Raw genomic sequence first — 20,653 nt, forward strand, 5'->3', positions numbered from 1 at the left:
GTGTGCTGCTTTTTTTTATCGTGTCTCCTGTCAGTCCATCTTCATCACAAGGCCCTTTCTTTTTTCGCCTTGTCCTTTGCAACCGTCCGACCACCACCAAAAAAACAAAAATCGTTGGGATCGTTGGCGAAGGGAGGAGGGACAACAGGAGGAGGCTACCTACGCGTATGTGTCAGCCGTCGTCGTTCTCTCTAATTGACATTTTATCGGAAAATGCGACCAAACCAATCCGGCAGACAAACCAGGACCGGCTTGGGATGGAGCGAGCCTGTCACACGTTTCACCGTGTTCGGTGACACTTGGTTGGTTACAATTTGCGTCCGGGTTTCGGAACTCGACACCACCGTTGCCGCCGAAATGCCGGATGCCCCTGGTACCAATGGCAATGGATTAGTCAATCGATTTGCTCCAGTGCCGGTCGATCGGTAATCGTCATCAAGTACGGATTGTGTTGGAAGTGTTTTGTTTTTTTTTTTGTTTTCGGTTACAGGCTGTTTCTGGATCGAAAGTTGTGTTCCGTCAACAGGATGGACAGGACGGTTTTTCAAAGTTGCATGATTTAAGTTTGAAGTTCCCTGTTTTTGCTAGTAAAACCGGACCAAAAGGAACTGTTGTGCAACTGCAGTGGTGATGTAATATTGGTAATTAAATGCCGAAAGTGTCACTGAAAAAAAGGGTGGTTCGTGAAAAGAAATTAAAGAAAAATTTACAACAAATTTTCTCCTACTTTAACATTTTTGCACCCAATTTTAAGTGAATAAACTGACTAGGTGAAACCAAGTTCCGAGCATAAAATGTGAGAAGTTTCCTCACACAGTTGAATGTCCCTGTAGTTAGTTCGTTAAATTTTCTTCTAATGGTACACAATCATCATTGAGTTGCTCAAATACTGAATGTTGCAAAGTCGAAATTTTTTTTTGACGTGAATACTTCTCATTTTACTATGGGGCGCATTTTTGAAATCTACCCTACGGAAGAATGGGTAGAATTGAATTGTGAATATCTCGAGTTATACTTAACGCAACAACGTAATTCATTCTCCATGCTATCAGAAATATGATCAGCAATTTATGATAAAATTTTCAACAGTGTGAGATAAACAACTCAATATTCCTGTTTTCCCAAATTTTTGGAAACAATGAGGAAAACTTTACTTGCCTTTCTCGTACCCGGGACGACGGTTTTGAGACAGTTAGGTACATATCAGTCCCGATGTTCATTTATACGATTATTGAAGGCTCATGGTCGCCTTCATGACCCATGGTCGAAAATCGATAATTTCGTCTTATGCTTTTTTGTCGTGAATACGACTTACTTTACTATGGGGTGCCTTTTCAAAATTTACCCTCTGAGAGAGTGATAAGTTTTTGATCGTGAATATCTATTGTTGTATCTAACGAATCAACATAATTTCTACTACATGCCATCGGAAATATGATCACAATTTTATGATAAAATTTTCAGTTTTGTGACATAATCTCAAATAATTCAACATTACACTTTCCTGAAATGTTTGGTATAAACGAGTATCAAAGAGAGTATTCATAAGGCGCGTTTGCCTTCCTCGTATTTTTAAAGCTCAGTGATCTGTGAAAGGATTTATATAATCTAACTACCAATAGAATCGAAATTGTTCAACTTAAACGCGTATAGCAACAGCATTGAAGTATTTCAATAGTACACTATTAAAAAACCTGTCCCATTTGACCCATGTCAACACCAGCCAATCAGGACGCGTTCTGAAGAAGAGAACAAAATATCTGCTGCTGTAATATCGTAGTGAATTCCACAATTTGGTCCTTCTGAAAGGCAGGAATGAATCCCGTACAGCTTTCCTGATAGTTTCTTTCAATGAAATGCAAATCCGAAATGAAATAATCGACATTCAAATTCTGTATGCGGCTATTTTTAGAGCCGTTAGGACCGCCCATTAGTGAAAAAGCTACAAACGAATTCACGTAAAAAGAAACCTCTTAACAAAAATTGTATCAGTTTGGATTGTATCGCCACTGCTAGCAGATGTATTGTGTGTCGTTTGCAAAGCTAGTTTTGCTTCCGACAAGAGCGATTACGTCACAGCTAACAGTTGTTTGCGTTGGTGAAAAACCAACGAAAAGAGGACAACGGTGGAGAGCATCAGCCGTTCTAATGGCTCTAAAAGTTTTCTAAAGAACTATTAGGATTTGTTGTTCGCAAAATAATGGTAAATATCCTCAGTTTAGTGTAAATCTAGAACAGTTTGATAAGATTTGTGCACTTCTTTGTTTTTGCAAAAATGTGAAAAAGGAGAATGCTTGCATAATTCATACAATTGATCAACTAATTGATATTCAGAAGTGTTAAGGAACATGACAGTTGTTTTCGTATTCACGACATCCAGTTATGTCTCTGACATTACCCACCCGCCTTTTTTAAGCGGAATTGAACGTCTCAGTGAGGTCGTTCTCTCATTCGAAATTTCGGACGTCGTGGCAAGCAGTCGCTTTCAACCAGCAAGGAACTGAATGTTGGATTAGATTTTAGAGCTGAATTCTGAAAACTGACCTCAGAACTTGGACTCTGGTCTACCTGAATTCTAAACTTAATTTCAGGTTTAGAATATTCTGGAACTGGTTCGAATAGATTTTGGAACTGAATTTAGTCGCTTGAATGATGTTCGAGATTCGAATCCAGAATCCTTATTTAGGATTTCAACTTCAAAATTCTAGAACAAAATTCAAGATGTGAAATTTAGATCTGGAGTCATAACCTGAAGTTGGAACTGACTTCCGAACCAGAACTTAATTCCTGAATGCAGTTTTAGAATTTAACTTCTAAATTCAGGTTCAAATTTTAGTTCCAGATTTCAGACTCAGAATTCAGAACCTGCATTAGGGTGCCAATATTTAACCGGTTCATCTCTAATTTCATTAGGCGGTAGTACTCAAAAGTCTAAGCACCTCCAAAAAGTTCCTATGCAAAGTCCGGCGCTCGAAGTTTGAAAATTTTCGATCTGAAAAAAATTAATATCACATGAAATTTTCGAAATCGAATTTCTTTTATTACCAAAAGACAGAGGTAAAGACTGTCCCAGAAAGTATGGACGCACTTTGATTTCGCTGTAAATAATTCACAAGTGTTAGATATTCAAATTTTATTCGATATACTGATAATATTAGACTACAACAACAGAATATTATGCTCAACATTTGCTACTTAGCCATTGTAGACTAGCTGGCGCACCTTTTTGCGAACGTTCCTCATTAAATTCCGTACAGACTTCTTGGCGACAAGTTTTGACACTTTTTTCCAATCTTTTTCGAACTGTTGAATGGTTTCGGCTGCCGAGGCATGTTTCCTAAGATGTGCCTTCGTTAATGCCCAAAATTCCTCAATTGGTCGAAGTTGATCGATGCTTCTTGTTTCGGACTACGTTTTGGTTGTTTCTGCTTCTTATAGGTTCGAAGATTCAAACGTTCTTTAGCACGAAGAACATTTGACTTCGAAGTGCCCACTTTTTTGGCCACATCCCGAACTGAAACCTCCTTCTTTTGCTCGAACGCCTTCAGTACACGTTTATCCAACTGATGGTTAGCAGGACCTTTTTTCGACCCGTTTTCGGTTTATCCTCAAATGTGTTATCCTCACCGAACTTTCTGATTGCATTTCGCACGGCTTTTTCACTTACTCCTTCCATTTTTGCTATCTTTGTCAGTGACAGTCCGCGTTCTTTGCACCATTTGTACACAATTTTTCGACGTTGTTCTACTGAAAGTCGACGCATTGCGAAACAAACTAATGAAAACGAATAAACAACTGCACAAGTGGTTAGAGAAGAGTGTAAACAACAGGACGCGTTCATAAAAATTGACAGATTTTGAACCATTGCGAAATGGTCGCGGTTCTTGATGTTTTTTTTTCAAACGACTTTCTGTGACTAAAAAAAATTGTGATTCTCGAAATCGAAAAATTTTTGTTTGATGCCAAAAATCTTACAATTGCATGTAACGTCGAGATTTTGTGTTTTCTCGAATAAAAATTTTAAGTCGAATTTATGGGACTTTACATCTCGAAAAAAATTCATGCAATTTAAAAATATTCGACAGCAAAAAACAAAAAAAAAATCGATTTCGGAAATCTAAGTAGCTTTTTCTAAGTCACAGAGTCGAGATTTGAATTTTAATTTTTTTTCAATTCGACGCTTCGTGTAATTCTAAGTAATTAGGAATCAAAACTGAATTTTCGATACTAAGTCTTTTGGCATCAAAAAAAAAGTTCTCTCTGAAATTTCAAAATATCAAGTTTCATGCAATCCTAAATCATTTGGCATAAAAGAAAATTTAGATTTCGGACAATTCATGAAACTTTCTTTGATGTGCTTAAACTTTTGAGCACACGACCGCTTAACGAAATTAGAGTTGATCCTAAAATATTGACACTCTAACCTGCATGCTAGAATTTCGATCAGAATTCAAGTTCAGCACTCCGTTCTAGAACTAAATTCGTAACTGTTCCAGGTAACGAATTAGGTTCCTGAATCCACAGTTTAGGTTCTGGTGTAGATTAATAAATGATGACAATAAGTACTCAATAGTTGTAAACATCGGTTAAATTCCACAAATCGGTTATTTTCAGAACCATTAAGATATACCCACATAACTATTGCAGTTTTCCTCCACTGAGCACTTCAATTTGTTCTGCGATATTTAATTGTGTGGTAGAATATGTTTGTCGTCAAAAAGTCACACTTTAGTATAGACGCATCGTTCTGCAACCCTCAAACAATATTGCACAAGTGCTATATTATTTCTGACGTCTCTGACGTCTCTGGCGTAAACGAGTGACGGCTTATTACTGGCCGTCGCAGAATGTGAACATTTAGGGGTTTTGTTGGTTTGTGCAAAAAGCACATATTTTATTTCTTTTCCTTCGCGTTTCGCCTTCGGCTCGTCAGTGCTTAAAGCAGTTCAAACTGAACTGCCATCTCGTGCCTAGCAGTTCAACTTAAACCGCTAAGCAACTTCAACTTAAACCGCTAAGAAACTTTCGTTGGGTATAAACTAACATAAACTTTTCAATTTGTAAACAGTTATGTCAAGTTAATAAGTTTTTTTTCTTTATTTTGCATCCCGCACCAAATGATTAAACACACTTTACCTTATAGTTCTGGAACCGGAAGTCGGATTCGGATGAAATTAAACAGCAGCCTATGAAACTATAGCAACTTTTGTTTGAGTCTGTTTGTGGAAATCGATCAAATCATTTCTGAGAAAATTGAGTGAGTCTCGTTTTAAACTTTTTGACCACTATTTCCGGTACTTCTGGAACCAGGAACTTGGAACCAGTATAGCCGAAGTCGGTTCGTTTAGTAAGTAACTAATATAGCCTACCAATTGAATCAGTTTCAAGCCAAATCTAGGAGAATTCTACTCTTTTTTGCATCGTTGCTCTAAGTGACGGTGTGAAATTCAATAGTAACCTACGGGACTACGAGATTTTTTATTTTATGAGTGACAATATTTGACACATACTCACACACATACACACACAGATACATTGCTCAGCTCGATGAACTGTGTCGAATGATATAGAACGCTAAGCCCTCCGGGCCAATTTTCACTAGTCAATTTTTCAAGTGATAAAGTTAAAGCATAAACTTTCTATATGAGAAAGTATACTTTTATAGAAAAGGATCGTTATCATGATCTTGTAACAACACTAACAATAACACAACAAATTGAATAAAAGATTTACAAATTTACATATTTTAACACCTGAAAATTATAGATTTAAATATGGCAACCCTGCACGCTATACGAAATTGAACAAAGCACGCTGCGAACGGACCAACGCCGCACGTACCGACGCGTACCAGTTCTGTATCGTCATTTTGAATGACGATTTGAATGTTTTGACACTCATCGCCCTATAACTTCGGAACCGGAAGTCGGATCAGGATGAAATTGCACAGTATATTTAAAGGCAATGAGAACTTTAATTTAATTTAATTCGTGAAAATCGGCTTAACCGTTGCTGAGAAAAGTTTATGGAAATTTCCTTCACTATTATCGGTGCTTTCGAAAGCAGAAACCGGGGACTAGTAGTTCCAAAGTAGTTTTTTACATTCACTAACTTACGGTTTCTATATGAGAAAGGCAAAAATATATTTCAGAATAAAAATAAATCACAAATTTAAATATTATTATAGAAACATTTTTGGGGATGGTTTAGGAAAAATTACTAAATTTCAATGTAAATGTGTGCAGCATTTACATTGAAATTTAGTAATTTTAGAAAGATTTCAGTTTTTGGGGTACAAATGAACCCGACGAGAAAGCGTTTACGTTTAGGAAAAGTCACGAGAGTGTTCGAGGCGGAAAATTTACCGCTGATTCAGCAGCTTAGAAACAAGAAAAGCCTACTTTGATGAGCCACGTGCAGCCACGAAAAACTTTCCATCCCATTTTGGGCCCAAAGTTCAACATCTTCCCTTCGTCCGGGCCGGATTGAAGACCGGTCCCTCCGGAGCAGCGGTGATAGAAAGGACAAACAAAATGGCTGATAAGAGAAGCATCTGGCTGCTGCGTGATTCATACCGTCGTCGTCGTTTTAGTCTTTCTTCCATCCGTAATCTGCTCTCTTGTCACTGCGACTGTAATTTATCGGTCATGTAGTTCCAGGAACTTTTGAAGGCTGCTACCCGAACGACCGAATCGGTCGGTGAGATTCGTCACGAAGGGTGTCTTTATGGCTGTCGTCCGGATGATGCGGTGTGTCTCGAAATGACATTGATGATAGTGGCTGTCGCAGAGGGAAGCTGCCACCAGAAGCAAATGCCGAAGAATGCCGAACCGCTGATAAGATTGTACAAACAAACAGAACACAACATACTGCTGTTGACAAGACAAAGAACGGCACTGTCTTGGTTTGCAGCAGTTTGGGATGAATTAATAAACTTCTCTCTTTTTCCGGGTCGGGTTGGTTGGAGTCCTAAAAGGTATTTTTGTTTTTTTTTTCGTTTATCTGCCCGATGAAAATATCATGGCCTGCCCTGTTGAAAACAGTTTTCCCTTCAAATGAATGTTTTGAATGTCACACAGCCAGGCCCCAGCTGCCGTTGTCGTAGGGCGGGCCTAGCAGCTGTCTTCCCAAGATGCACGGAAAGAAACGGAGTGTAAAAGAGACGGAAAGTATGAGGTAAGACCTTCCATAAACCACCATAGCAGGATCCTTCATCTTTGTTGTTGTTGTTGTTGTTGCTTCTGCCGTAGTGGTTATCGTTTTCGTTGTCATACAGCCAGAACACGAGATAAGAAAACTGACGCCTGATTGTGTAAATATTCTGATGAGTCGATAATTTTCTCGGTAAATAGTGATTTAGCTAAGAACCTTCCAACACATCGTCGTGACGGAACATGCAACCTCTCCGCATGCCGCCATCGCATTCTAAGAATCTGGCATCTCAGTCCCAAAATAAAACGGTTCGGTCAGGACGACGAGGATGACTAAGAACACGAACGTCAATCGGCGCAGAACGTGCTCGAATCTTTATCCGCTTTTATTCGTACGGCAACGTAGCGCACTATCAGCAACACCTATGCAAATATACCGTCCCGGGGGGAAAACGGGGCAAATCGTCCATCTAAGCGCAATTTTATTTACAAACATCGAAAATAAACCCACTTACCAAGTGTTTTTTTACCCGAACCGGAACACACGATCTGTGAAACGGCCATCTTGGAACCGAAGCTTGGCTTGCTCCGTTTTTCATAACGTCGCGTTAGTTGATTTGCCTTTGCTTTCGGTATGGCTGACAGTTTTTTTACGACTTTCCAAGACGAACGGACGATCGGACGGTACCGGCGATAAGACGAGGTCCCTTGTGGTAAGTACGTGAGATGTCAAACGAAAAATGACACCTCTCTGAATCCAAAAACGAGGCAGCAGGAAGAGGAAAGCGGTGTCTCGAACGTCGCGAGTAAGTTGTATGAAACTGTTGCGGTCGGTCGGGCGGTCGGGTTTTGCGGTTATTGGTGCTATCATCATCGTAGGACACCTCTTCGTCGTGTTCGTCGTTGTTCGTGTACGGAGAAGGGAACGAGATGTCATAAATTTCCGGACCAAAAAAAAAGTAAAAAGGTGAGGCATGTTTATTGCCGGCTCTGTACTTTCTTGTCTCTGCGCTCTGGGGAATTGCATCTGGGCAGTAAAAAAGCATTAAACCATGCTGGAGAATTGAAAAAAAAAACATATTATTCAAGAAATTTCGCTTGTAGAAAAGGTTGATAAACTGAGCAAACACCTAACGTGATATATTAAAATGTTATCTTCGTGTGACATACAGATTTTTTTCCAACTTTTTCAGACATTTTCAGAGTAATGGAAATGGGAATCAGCGTTAGTATTTATTTGAAACCATGAAATTTTAGTATCTTCATACAAGAGGTTCTAACATAACATAAACTGCTAATGCACTGATGAGTCGAAGACGAAAATGGTAAAATAGTCCTGTACAGCATGCAGAAACCGGTACCCATGTGGTACGAAAGGTGGCCTAAATGAGTTGATAAAATAGTTTAGTTATATAGTCCCAATGCTGGGAGAAGGAGAAACAACCAAAACCCCTAAATGAACACTAGCGGTTAGCAAACTGGTCGCCATCGTCATTCGTCTATACCCGAAACGTCAGAAAATCACTCTGACACAATTGCCTTAGGCTGAGACTCAAAACAGAGAAAAATTTGTGTCTGATAAAATTACCCTTTTACCTTTTCTCCTTTTTACCTTTCTGTATTTTCACCTTTTTCCAATTTACTTTTTTATCTTTTCACGTTTTAACCTTTTGACCTTTTCATCTTACTATCTTTTTATTCTTGTACCACTTTATCTTTTTACCTTTGTACCTTTTTACCCTTACTACTTTTTAACCTTTTTACCTTATACCTTTATACAACCGTTATACCTTTATTACTTTTTTACCTTTTTGTCTCTTTTCCTTTTTAAATTCTTATCTTCATAACCTTTTATATTTTCATCGTTTTGTATCTTTTTATCTTTAATTTTTTTTATTTTTTCACCATTTAATCTTTTTACTTTTTTACTTTTTTACCTTTTCACTTTTATACGTTTTTATTTTTTTATCTTTTTACCTTTGTACCTTTTCACCCTTTTTACCTTTTAACCATTTCACCGTTTTACCTTATACCTTTATACAACCGTTATACCTTTATTACTTTTTTATCTTTTTACAATTTCACATTTTTACCAATTAACTTTTTTATCTTTTTACCTTTTAACCTTTTGATCTTTTTATCTTACTATCTTTTTATTCTTTTGCCACTTTACCTTTTTGGCTTTGTACCTTTTCGCCCTTTTTACTTTTTAACGTTTTTAAGTTATACCTTTATACCACCATTATACTTTTAATACTTTTTTATCTTTTTACAATTTTACCTTTTTCACTTTTTTACCTTCAAACCTATTCACCTTTTTACCTATTTACTTTTTGCTCTTTTACTTCTTAACTTTCTAAATTTTAACTTTTTATTTTTATCTTTGTAACTACATAACTTTTCAACTTTAAAACTTTTGAACTTTTCATTGTTTAACGTTTTAACTTTCCAACTTTAAAACGTTTTAACTTTTTAGCTTTGTATTTGTTTACCATTTTAATTTTGAAACTTCTTAACTTTTTATCTTTGCACCTTTTTACCGGTTCACCTTTTAAACCTTTTTATCTTTTGTATCTATTTATTTCTTTATCTTCTTTACTTTTTTTCCTATTTACCTTTTTATCTTTTTGTATCTTTTTTATCTACCTTTTTATCTTTTTGTTTCTATTTTTTATAAACGTTTATTTATACCCGTTTTTTTGTATCTATTTATTATTTAACATTTTCACATTTTTTCCTTTTAACCTTCTTAACATGTTATCTTTTATTATCTTTTTATTTTTTTATCTTTTTACAAGTTTATGTATTTTTTTATCCTTTTACTTATTCACATTTGTATTTTTTTTGCTTTCTTACCTTTTTACATTATCTGTTTTCCTTTTTATTTTTTTTTCAATTTTCGACTTCTTAATTTTTTTAACATTTCAAACTTTTTAACTCTTCACCTTTTTATTTTTTTACCTTTTTATCTCTTTGTATCTGTTCATTTTTTCATCTGTTTATCTTTTCATCTGTTTATCTTTTTACTTTTCTACCTTTTTATCTTTTGTATCTCTTTATCACTTCATCTCTTTACCTGTTGTACTTTTTTATCTTTTTACCTGTTTTCCTTCTGAACTTTTTTTATTTTTTTACCTCTGCCTTTTTTATCTTCTTGTATTTATTTATTTTTTTACTTTTTTATATTTTTTTCCTTTTTACCATCTTAATTTTTTATCTTTTTTCATATTTTCACCTCTTTATCTTTTTACTTTTTTATTTTTAAAATTTTTTATCCGTATGTGTATATTTATCTCTCTACCCTTTTACCTTTTTACATTTTTACCGTTTTGCTCTTTTACCTTTTTCACCATATTATCTATTCTTATCTTTTTACCATGTTTTACTTTTTCACTTTTTTAACTTATCAACTTCTGAAATTTTTAATTTTTTAACTTTTTAACTCTTTACCTTTTTAGCGTTTTAATCTTTGAACTTTTAAACGTTTTATCTTTTTTCCTTTGAATCTTTTTATTTTTAAATTTTTTAACTTTTTACCTTGCTAACTTTTTTTATATTTTTATATATTTAGTTTCTTACTTTTTTATTTTTTCACCTCTACATTTTACCTTTCAACCTTTTTATCTTTTTGTATCTATATCTTTTTACTTTTCCACCATTTTACTTGTTTACATTTTTACCTTTTTACATTTTTTCTCCTTTAACTTTTTTAAATTTTTAACCTTTTAACTGTTTTTTAACTTTTAAACTTTATAGCTTTATAACTTATAAAATTTTTAACTCTTCAGTTTTACCTTCTTATCTTCTTATCTTTCTACCTTTTCATCTTATCTGTTTTGCACCTTTTTACCATTTTATTTTTCATCTTTATACCTGTTTACCTTTACTTTTTTACTGATCTTCGCTCATTTTTACTTATTTACCTTTTTCAATTTTGTGCATAAAATAAGACTTTGGAAAATGGAAATCAGGAGCCGGCAGTTCGGAAAGATTCCAAATGTCGAAAATTGGAAGTTGATTTAAAAATTGTCGTCTGAGAAACGTAATTTGAAATAATAGAAGTTCGTCGATTCTGAATGTCAATGTGAATGAAAACAAAATTGGACTTTTGAAAGATAGGAGTTGAATGTCGGAAATATAAAGTTTACGTAGGTTTTTGAAAGTTTGAAACTTTCCTCTTCTGTAGTCCGACTTTGTACTCTAAGTTTCATATTTTAGCATCGAATCTGTCGTATTTTGGTTCGCAGACATTTATTTTTTTTCTAAAGTCTACTATCAATTTCCGACGTTCGAGTTTCAACTTTCTGCTTTCCGAAACCGATTTCAAATTGAAGCTTTGCACTTTCGATTTCTATTTGAAAGTTTATCTCTAACTTGGTAGCGTGTCTTGAATTTAGTATTAACTTTGTATCCAACGAATAAACACTGAAAAAAAAGGCGGAAATGAGAATTAGCGAAAAATTCACTGCAGAGATTGGACTTAAGAAATCGCTTTGTGAGATTAGGTCACAATTTTTCGTGTGTTTTGAACTTACTGAGTGAAAAATAGAAATGAGAATTCACCGTAGAAACTGGACTTAACAATTCGCTTTGTGAGATTAGGTCATCTGTAAAATGCCTTGAACTTAATTTGTACTTAAGTACCCAACGAAAAAAAAAAGAGTGGAAAGAAACGCTGATGAGTGAAATAATAAAAATTTGCGAAAAATTCATCGCAGAGACTGGATTCGACTGGAGTTTATTCAGTTTCTATAACTATAGAAGAAAGCTATGCACCCTTATTCTGAATAACGACGTATCGTTTTTTCGATCGTATTTTATTCGTATTCCTAATAACGCTAGCAAAATCCAAGGTAGCTAGGATTCGACCGAACCATATTCGATTGAAAAACCAATACATCGTTATTCAGAATAAGGGCGATGATTACGAGTTTTGACTCTGTGGTAAATTATTCGCAAATTTTCATTTCTGCTGTTTCACTCGTTAGTCTTTTATTTCCAATCTGTTTTCCTCGCTAGAGAAATATGATATTTATTTATTTATTTATTTACATGTAATCAACAGACAATGTGTAGTCCCAATGATTAAAAACTATTCCTATTTCTAAGTATGTTTAAAAAATTTGTTTGAATTCTGCTACGCGTAATGTGAAAATCGAATCCGGCAGATACTCCATTGAAAGTTCGCTGTAGACCAATAATAGCACCGTTATATCCATAATTCGTACGGCTAAGAGGCAATCGAAGAAAGACGTTATTCCGAAGAGCTCTACTGCGTACATTTAGAGAAATTTCGCTGAGGAGTGCAGGGCAGTCTATTTTGTTGTTCAACATGTCGGCGATCAACATAGCACGGGACAAATTACGTCGAATGCCAAGGGTGTCGAGTCCAATCAATAATCCACGGCTTTCGTAGCTAGGCAACTCGTTGGGGTTATTCCAAGGTAGCTGTCGAAGAGTAAAACGGACGAATCTGCGCTGTATTGATTCTATTCGGTAGGAGCCGTTAAGGTAATATGGGTTCCATATCGTAGAGCAGTACTCGAGCGTTGTACGAATGAGTGAGCAATATAGAGACTTTAAACAGTAAATGTCTGTGAAATGTTTTGCTATTCTCATTACAAATCCTAAACTACGAGATGCCTTTGCTACAATAAAGTTGATATGCTGATTGAAAGACAATTGCTCGTCTAGAATTACACCAAGATCCTTAACACACGTGGTTCTGTTGATCACTACTTCATCAAGGCAGTAGTTGTATCTTATAGGATTTTTTTTGCGTGTGAACGTGATGATTGAGCATTTATCAATGTTCAAAGCCATTCGATTTACCTCACACCACTTTGAAAAAATTTCAAGTTGGTGTTGGAGGAAAACAGCATCCTCGTTACTTCGAACTATTTGGAGCTAGAGAGCTTGAGATCATCAGCGAAAGATAAACGTGGACAATTTAGAGAAAGATTCACATCGTTAAAATACAGGAGGAAGATCAGAGGTCCGAGATGGCTGCCTTGTGGAATCCCAGTAGAAGCGATGAACTCTTTGGATACAGCGTCATTTATCTTGATTGCTAATCGGCGATTATTAAGGTATGAGGAAAACCAACGCAGCATGTTAGAGCTGGAAGCGGGTAAAATATCAGTGCTTGAAACATCCATAACGGGAGCGTACTTGCCTATAAAATCGATTTGGAAGACCTCGTCCCCACTCCCACACACAGGACTGGGACGGCTGACGAACGCTGGCTGCAGTGGCTCGACTGTGGCGGGGGGATCAGAGGCTTCCATAATTTCACTTTCGGCGCGTCCCAGTATAAAACCTCTTTCTATTGCTGCGACGTTGGAGTCAGAGAGAATGGTTCCCGAAATTTTTTATCCGGATAGTCCTCAAACTCACGGAATAAAATTCCTTGTGGCCAGGTTGTTGGGTCCAAAGCGCTAATTTTTAGAGCTGGGTCCAAACCGACTTTAAAAGATATGAAAGTCATGTTGCTGACATCACTTCCTTTAGCCACCAACTTAACCACCTCGGGATCATATGACAATTCGAGGTTTGCACGAACCATTTTAGATATGTCGTCATTAGTCACATCAGGTCTTATGCGGGACAAGTAAAGCCAGAATTTGTTCGCCGGTCTTTCACAGATAGGAACACAAACAACATTCTCTCCTGGTTGTTTCGATCCCGACAAGCATTCGGATGCCTTCTGTGACAAGTCCGGTCCTCGGGGCCGTTTGGCTGCACGGCGAGGTTCAATGGGCCATATTCGAGTTCTCGGTGTGATAGTACGTGGAGTTTGACTCGACAATTGCTTTATTTCGCATTGCAAGTTGTTGATCGCCTCAGTGAGTGACACTAGAGGTGATTTATCATCAGCCGCTTTTGAAATCGAACGAAGATGCGAATTATCAAACAAAGCGGCACAATTATCACACATCCAGTACAAATTTTTGCGATGCGATGTAAAATAACTCAAGAGGGCTCGGGAGACATTAGAACAGGTCATATGGAACTTACATCCACAATACCCGCGGCATGAAACCGAATCGATGCCGGATATAACCTGGCTGCATTTGGCACAGTTATTCTCAGCGCTCATCGTTGCCGTGTTAGATCGGGTTCACTTAAGCCGCACACAAAAGAATAGCACTGGTGAAACGGTTGTTTATTGTTTAGAGAGCTGAGCGACGGTGGCTGATTGTAAGCAGTAAGCAGCGGTGGGATTAATTGCCGAAATCACAGCGGATCGATTATTCAAAACACAACACTCGCAATGTATGAAAAATGTATACACAATAGTCGAATTTCATACAGTAAATATATGGAAAAACAGTATAAAAACGTTTAAAAACTCTCGCACTTAAAAAACACAACAAGCTTAAGCCAGCAGAGTTGCCAGTATGAATCCAAAACCAAATTAAAATGGCTGTACTTCTTTCCGAGAACGTATGAATAGTATATTCACCTGTTTTTCAATGTAAATTTATAATTATTCAAACATTAAAAAACAGTTCTCGTCGAAGCATCGGTGCATTTGATAAAATGTGATTTTTCAAGCGCCTACTTAGTCGTTCAAGTTTAAGTGCTATGCTTCATTCAATTTGAACTGAGCTGTTCATTGACAAATGGAAAAAGGAAACGTTTATTTGCAATCCTTTCCAAATGGATAAAAAAAAGTACATAACAGTGGCACATATTTTCGATCTGCTTTCCAGTTGCTTGAACTTTAAAGGGTGAAGCCTCCATTTTAAAGTGCTTCTTTACCTCCGACGGTCACCCACTCGAAAGAAAATCGATTCTACTCCCGTCGGTGTAGTACTTGTCCTACAAAAAAAAAAGAAATAAAAGCGGAACACACACACATTTGAACAGATATCACCAGACAAGAGATACGATCGACCAGCGTACGACACAAAAACACTGTGTACTAGCTGCGTGTAGTACGCATGTCCACTGGCCCGGAACTCCACCGCCTGGGTCACCTTTTTCACCCCTCCGAACGGCCGAACTGGAGAGAGAATATCAAAACCTTCCTCGGAGCGTTTTCTGTCCCCCCATCATGATGACAACGTCAATCAGCCAGTCAGCCTGCCATCAGCTTTTATCGACCGGCGGCTCCGGCGTTTCCCCGGAATCAGCTGAAAACATCATATCACTGCCACCCCCAACAGAACTTCTGCCTGCCCTGCCCTCTGGGGACCTTTCCTCTCCACCAATCGAGCCCGTTGTTTTTGGCTTTATTTTCTTCTTCCTAATTCTGATTCTTTTTCGAAGAAATCGAAATCGCCTTATCGAACACTTTCTTTCCTGGCCCTTTTTCCACACCCCGACACCCACCGGGGATGTCCAACACGGTAGACCGGTCGGCGGGCTATTTGACGACTAATGCACAAACAACAAACCAGCGCAGTTGTCAAACAAATCGAAAATTAAAAATAATTCAAAAACAAATTATTGACCCGTTGTTTGGCAACAGTCGAGCTAGTTGTCGATTAGATAGACAACCGATGAGTAGCAGACACCCCCCCTTATCAAGCTGCCTACTACGATCTCGATTTCAATTCTCAGGCGGGCGGGCGGTGTGTTGTCAAACTGTTTTTTTTTCTATCCTAATCAACGTTTAAACAATGAAAGAAAGAAAAAAAACAGTATCAAAAGCTGGATATTACCGGATGACGCCGATGGCGATAATAAATCTGGCTTATTGAAGGGATTGGCCGAATTGTGACTTTATTGAACCGTGATTGAATCCATTGTTTTTTTTTTGGGGGGGGGGGGGCGACGGTATTATTTACGATCGCACGCATTTACCACGCGACGAGTTTTGTTTTGATGCTTATCTTACGGAGTCAATTATCGATGGATGACCCAATTTTACGATTGTTGACGATGCATTGCGATGGTTGGTGGAGGTGTTGTGTTTTGGAGTTTACAGTTTCGCTTGAATTCGTAAATAATACCGAGAATGAATATTACACTATGGTTCACTCTGACGTAACAATGCGTAGTTTTCGGCACTTCGACACTTTTTCATATGCTTGTAGTAAAATTGTTGTACCTACATTCTAGAATTACGAATCTTTAGAACTATGGAACTTTAACTGTTGGACTCTAAGAGAGTGAAAAAGTTTGAAAATACAATTTCTTAGAGTACATGAGTGTAATTGTCAAATCTTGAACGATAAGAGAGCTAACAAGTTAAAAAATCTCAATGTATCTAAAAGCCACAGAGACCAAAAGTACCAAAGACGATGAGTCCAAAAGTCTAGAAGTTGTATTCATGGACTCTGGGTCCATGAATCCAAAACTATGTTACTAAAGTCTTAAAGTGCAAGACGTCAAAGATCTAAGAGTCCAAAAATCCAGGAGTTTTGGAATACTCCAGCTCCACGAATCCAATAACTCTGAAGTCGAAGAAATCAAAAAAGCTCAAAAATTCAAGTCCATCAGCGCCAATGTGCAACAATACAAGAAACCAAGAGTACAAAAGTCCATGAATTTAAAAGTTCTAGAACTGAAGAGAAGAGGAGTCCAACAATCCTAAAGTGCATAAGTCAATGAGTACACAAATTCCAAACTCCAAGAATTAAACTCTTGGACTCTGGGACTGTTGAGCTTTTCCATTCTTGAACTTGAAAATTTAAGAGTTTTGAACGGTTGTCCTAGTGGTTTCTTGGATTTGCAGACATAAATGAACCACGAATACGACTCTCGGACTTTGGGACCTTCGTACTCTTGGATTCTGTTACTTTGCATTTCTTGTTTTCTTGGATTCAAAGATTCTTGGACCCTTGAATTCTTGGATTCATGGATACTCGGGATTTCTTGACCAATTGTTGACTGTCTTAGAGTAGAAGATTCTAGGATTTTAGGCAGGATGATTGTTGGACTCTCTGAATATTGGACTCATGGACTTTTGATCGCTTAGACTGGTGTATTCACGAACTCTCGGCTCTAGCAGCCTTGGACTCTTGGATTGGATTTTTGGATTTCCGGAATTTTAGTTTCTTGGGTTCTTGAACTCTTAGATACTAAGACACTTGAACTCTTCAATTTTTGAGCTTATAGACTTGTGTAGTCTTAGAATCTTGGACATGGAATTTTAAACTGGTTTAAACTGGATTCCCAACCTGTTGAATTCTTAAATCCTTGATCTTTTGGATTTTAAAGGTATTATACGTTTGGTCTAGTGGTTTCTTGGTTTCTTGGATTTTCATACACTTGGATTCATGAACCCAGAGCCGACGAGTACGACTCTCGGACTTTGGGACCTTCGTACTATTGTATTCTGTTACTTTGTGTTTCTTGTTTTGTTGGATTGGAAGATTTTTGGACTCTTGAGTCCTTGAACTGTTTAATCCTTAGATTCCATGGTCCATAATTCCAATTGTCCAAAATTCTGAAAGTCCATCTGTTCAAGGATCTAAGAATCCAATAATCCAAAAGTTCAGGAATCCAAGAGTCCGCGAGTTCAAGAACTAGAAAGTCATAGAGCTGTACAGCTCAAAAATTCAAGTCCACGAGTGCAAAAGTTAAACAGTACCGTCGGTGAGTCAGAGAGCTCAGGAGTTCAAGAATTCAGAAGTTCAAAAATCCAAACGTCCAAGAATACCAGAGTCGAGAGCTCACGAGTACAACAGTCTAAGAGTCTCAGAGTCCAAAAGTTCAGGAACTCGTGAGTGAGAGTTCAAAATTCCTAGAGCCTATGAGTTCAATGGTAAAAAATTACATCAATATTTGAGTCAACAATACACAAATCCATTAGTCGAAGTGTCCACGTGTCTAAGAGTAAAAAGTGCAAGAGTACAAAAGACCTAGAATCAATTTATTCAAGAGTCCGTAAGTCTGAATGTCGTAGACTTTTGGACTCTAAGTTAGTCAAGATGCTCGAATATCCAAGAGCTCAAGCTTCAATGAGTTCAAGAGTCCATAAGTTCAATCTTCAAAGAGTCCAACAATCTCTGAGCCCAAAATCCTAGAATCTTTGACTCTAAGACAGTCAACAAGTTGAAAAAATCCCAAGTGTCCATGAATCCAAGAATTTAAGAACCCAAAGAGCGTCTGCAAATTCAAGAAACCAAGTGACCACTAGAGCAAGAGTCCAAAGCTTTTAAAGTCTAAAAGCTTGAAGATTTAAGAATTCAACAATTTGGGAATCCATGATTTCAAGAGTTCAAAAGTCAGAGAATCAACAAGTTCAAACATTCAAGCCATCCAACAGTCCAAGATTCTCTAAGAGTACAGAAATCGACAAGCTCAAAAGTTCGAGAGTCCAAGAGTTTCCGAATCCAAGAGTTCAATAACCCAAGAAACTAAGATTCCGAGAAACCAAATATCGAAAAATCCAAGCAAGAGTCCAAGGCTCCTAGAGCCGAAAGTTCGTAAATGCACCAGTCTAGGCGATCAAGAGTTCAAGAGTACAAAAGTCCATGAGTCCAATATTCATAGATTCCTACAATCTTGGAGCCCAAAATCCTAGAATCTTTGACTCTAAGACAGTCAACAAGTTAAACAATTCTCAAGTATTCAGGAATCCAAGAATTCATGAATCTTAGAATTAAACCACTAGACCAAGAGTCCAACGTTCAGGAATGGAAAAGTTCAACAGATTTCAAGAGTACAACAAAGTCGGTGAGTTGAAATGTTCAAGAAACCAAGACTCCTATTGTCCAAATATACAAGAATCCAAGGCTACTAGAGTCGAAAGTTCGTGAATACAACAGTCGTAAAGATATCAAGAGTCCATGAGTTCAAGTATCCAAGAGTTCAGTAGTCCAAAAGTACAAAAATCCATGAGGCCAATAGTCATAGAGCCCAAGAGTTCGAGTCCATGAGTCCAACAATCTTGAAAGCCAAAATTCCTAGAGTCAACCAATTAAAGAATCCCAAGTGGTCATGGATCTAAGAATGCAAGAACCCAAGAGTCCGAGATTCGTGGAATTAAAAAGTTCCAAGATTCGTTGAATTAAAAGGAGCCAAGAGTTCAAGAATCTTCGAATCCAGGAAAACAAGAAATACAAAGCAACACAATTCACGAGTACAAAAGCCGAAACAAAGAGACCACTAGACCTAGAGTCTAGACGTAAAAGTCCCAAAGTTCAGGGAAAAGATTTTCATAATCAAATACAAGTAAAAATGTGAAAAAATGTAACAACTTCCCGCATACGCATGGCTACCAGATGGTTGACTAAACGCTGCCAGCGGGAAAAATATGACTGGCAGACATTCTGGTGACCGACTGCCTCACCGCTGCCAGTTATACAACTCAAACGATACAACCGTATCCACCAGGATTTTTCCACATTGAAATCTTTGACATTTTCAGCGAAGGTGAGAAGATGAAAACGCTCGGCTAACTTAGATACAGGCGACTTTGTTTTGTCAAATTGGATTTGACAACCGTCACTGAATCAATTTTGGTAGCCGTCTGGTGGCCATGGCTGCCCAGGTAGCCAAGTCGCTATGCGGGCTAACGTTCCAAGAGTACAAAAGTTCATGAGCTCAACAGCCAGAGAGTTCAAGAAGCCGAATGTTCAAAAGACCAATATTCCTAGAATCCAAGCAAGTATCCAGGGCTCCTAGTATCGAGAGTACGTAAATGCAATGTCCACGAATTCAAGTATCCAAGAGTTCAAGAATCCGTAAATCCAAGAGTGTAAAAGTCATAGAATCCAAGAGTTCCGAGAGCTTTGACAGTTCATGAGTACAGACGGCCTTTTAGACCGAGAGTGCAAGAGTATCAAATTACACAAATCCATGAGTCCAGGATTTCTGGAGTTCGAAAATTTCGCGGAGCCCGTTTCGCTTCAAACAAGAGCGATTGTGTCATCCAGCTGTTGGTCGTTTGCATTGGAGCACAATACAACGAAAAGTGGCCAACGATGGGGAACATTAGGGAAAAATTAGCCCTTCTGATGGATCCAAATGTTATCTAAAGAATTATTAAAATTACTTATCGTTTGAAATATGCAAATCGCAAGTGAATATCATCAGTTTAGTGAAAGTTTACAATCTGATAGATCACAATAAGAAAATGTTCGCTTTTTTTTTCGAGCTCAGCAGATGTTTAAACAAACACATTCTACCTCATAATATTGAACCATCCTTGATAGCCGACTACCCAGAGAAATAAATGCATGCAAATATAACTGTTATTAACAAGCTTGCGTTTTATATGATACATGGGGAATCAAACTCTAAATGCAAGTGTGCATAACTAATTTCTTATTTTTACGTTTCGTCTTCTACTCATCAGTGCACCAGAAGTATATGCTGAGCTGCTAAGGTCGCCTTACGGTTAAACATAACCTGCTAAACAGACGTACAGTTAATGCTATTTGTGAATCACTGAAGTGCCGAAAGAACGAAACTTTTTTTATGGCTTTCTGACCGTTAACAGGTAGTAGCTACCCGATCAGATGGATTATAAGAACTGGAGTAATTTATTTCAGAAATATTTTGTAACAAATTTTGACATATTTTTCGCTGGTAAGCTGTGAAAA

This window comes from Malaya genurostris, chromosome 1 (assembly GCF_030247185.1).
Source record: "Malaya genurostris strain Urasoe2022 chromosome 1, Malgen_1.1, whole genome shotgun sequence".
NCBI classification, from domain to species: domain Eukaryota; kingdom Metazoa; phylum Arthropoda; class Insecta; order Diptera; family Culicidae; genus Malaya; species Malaya genurostris.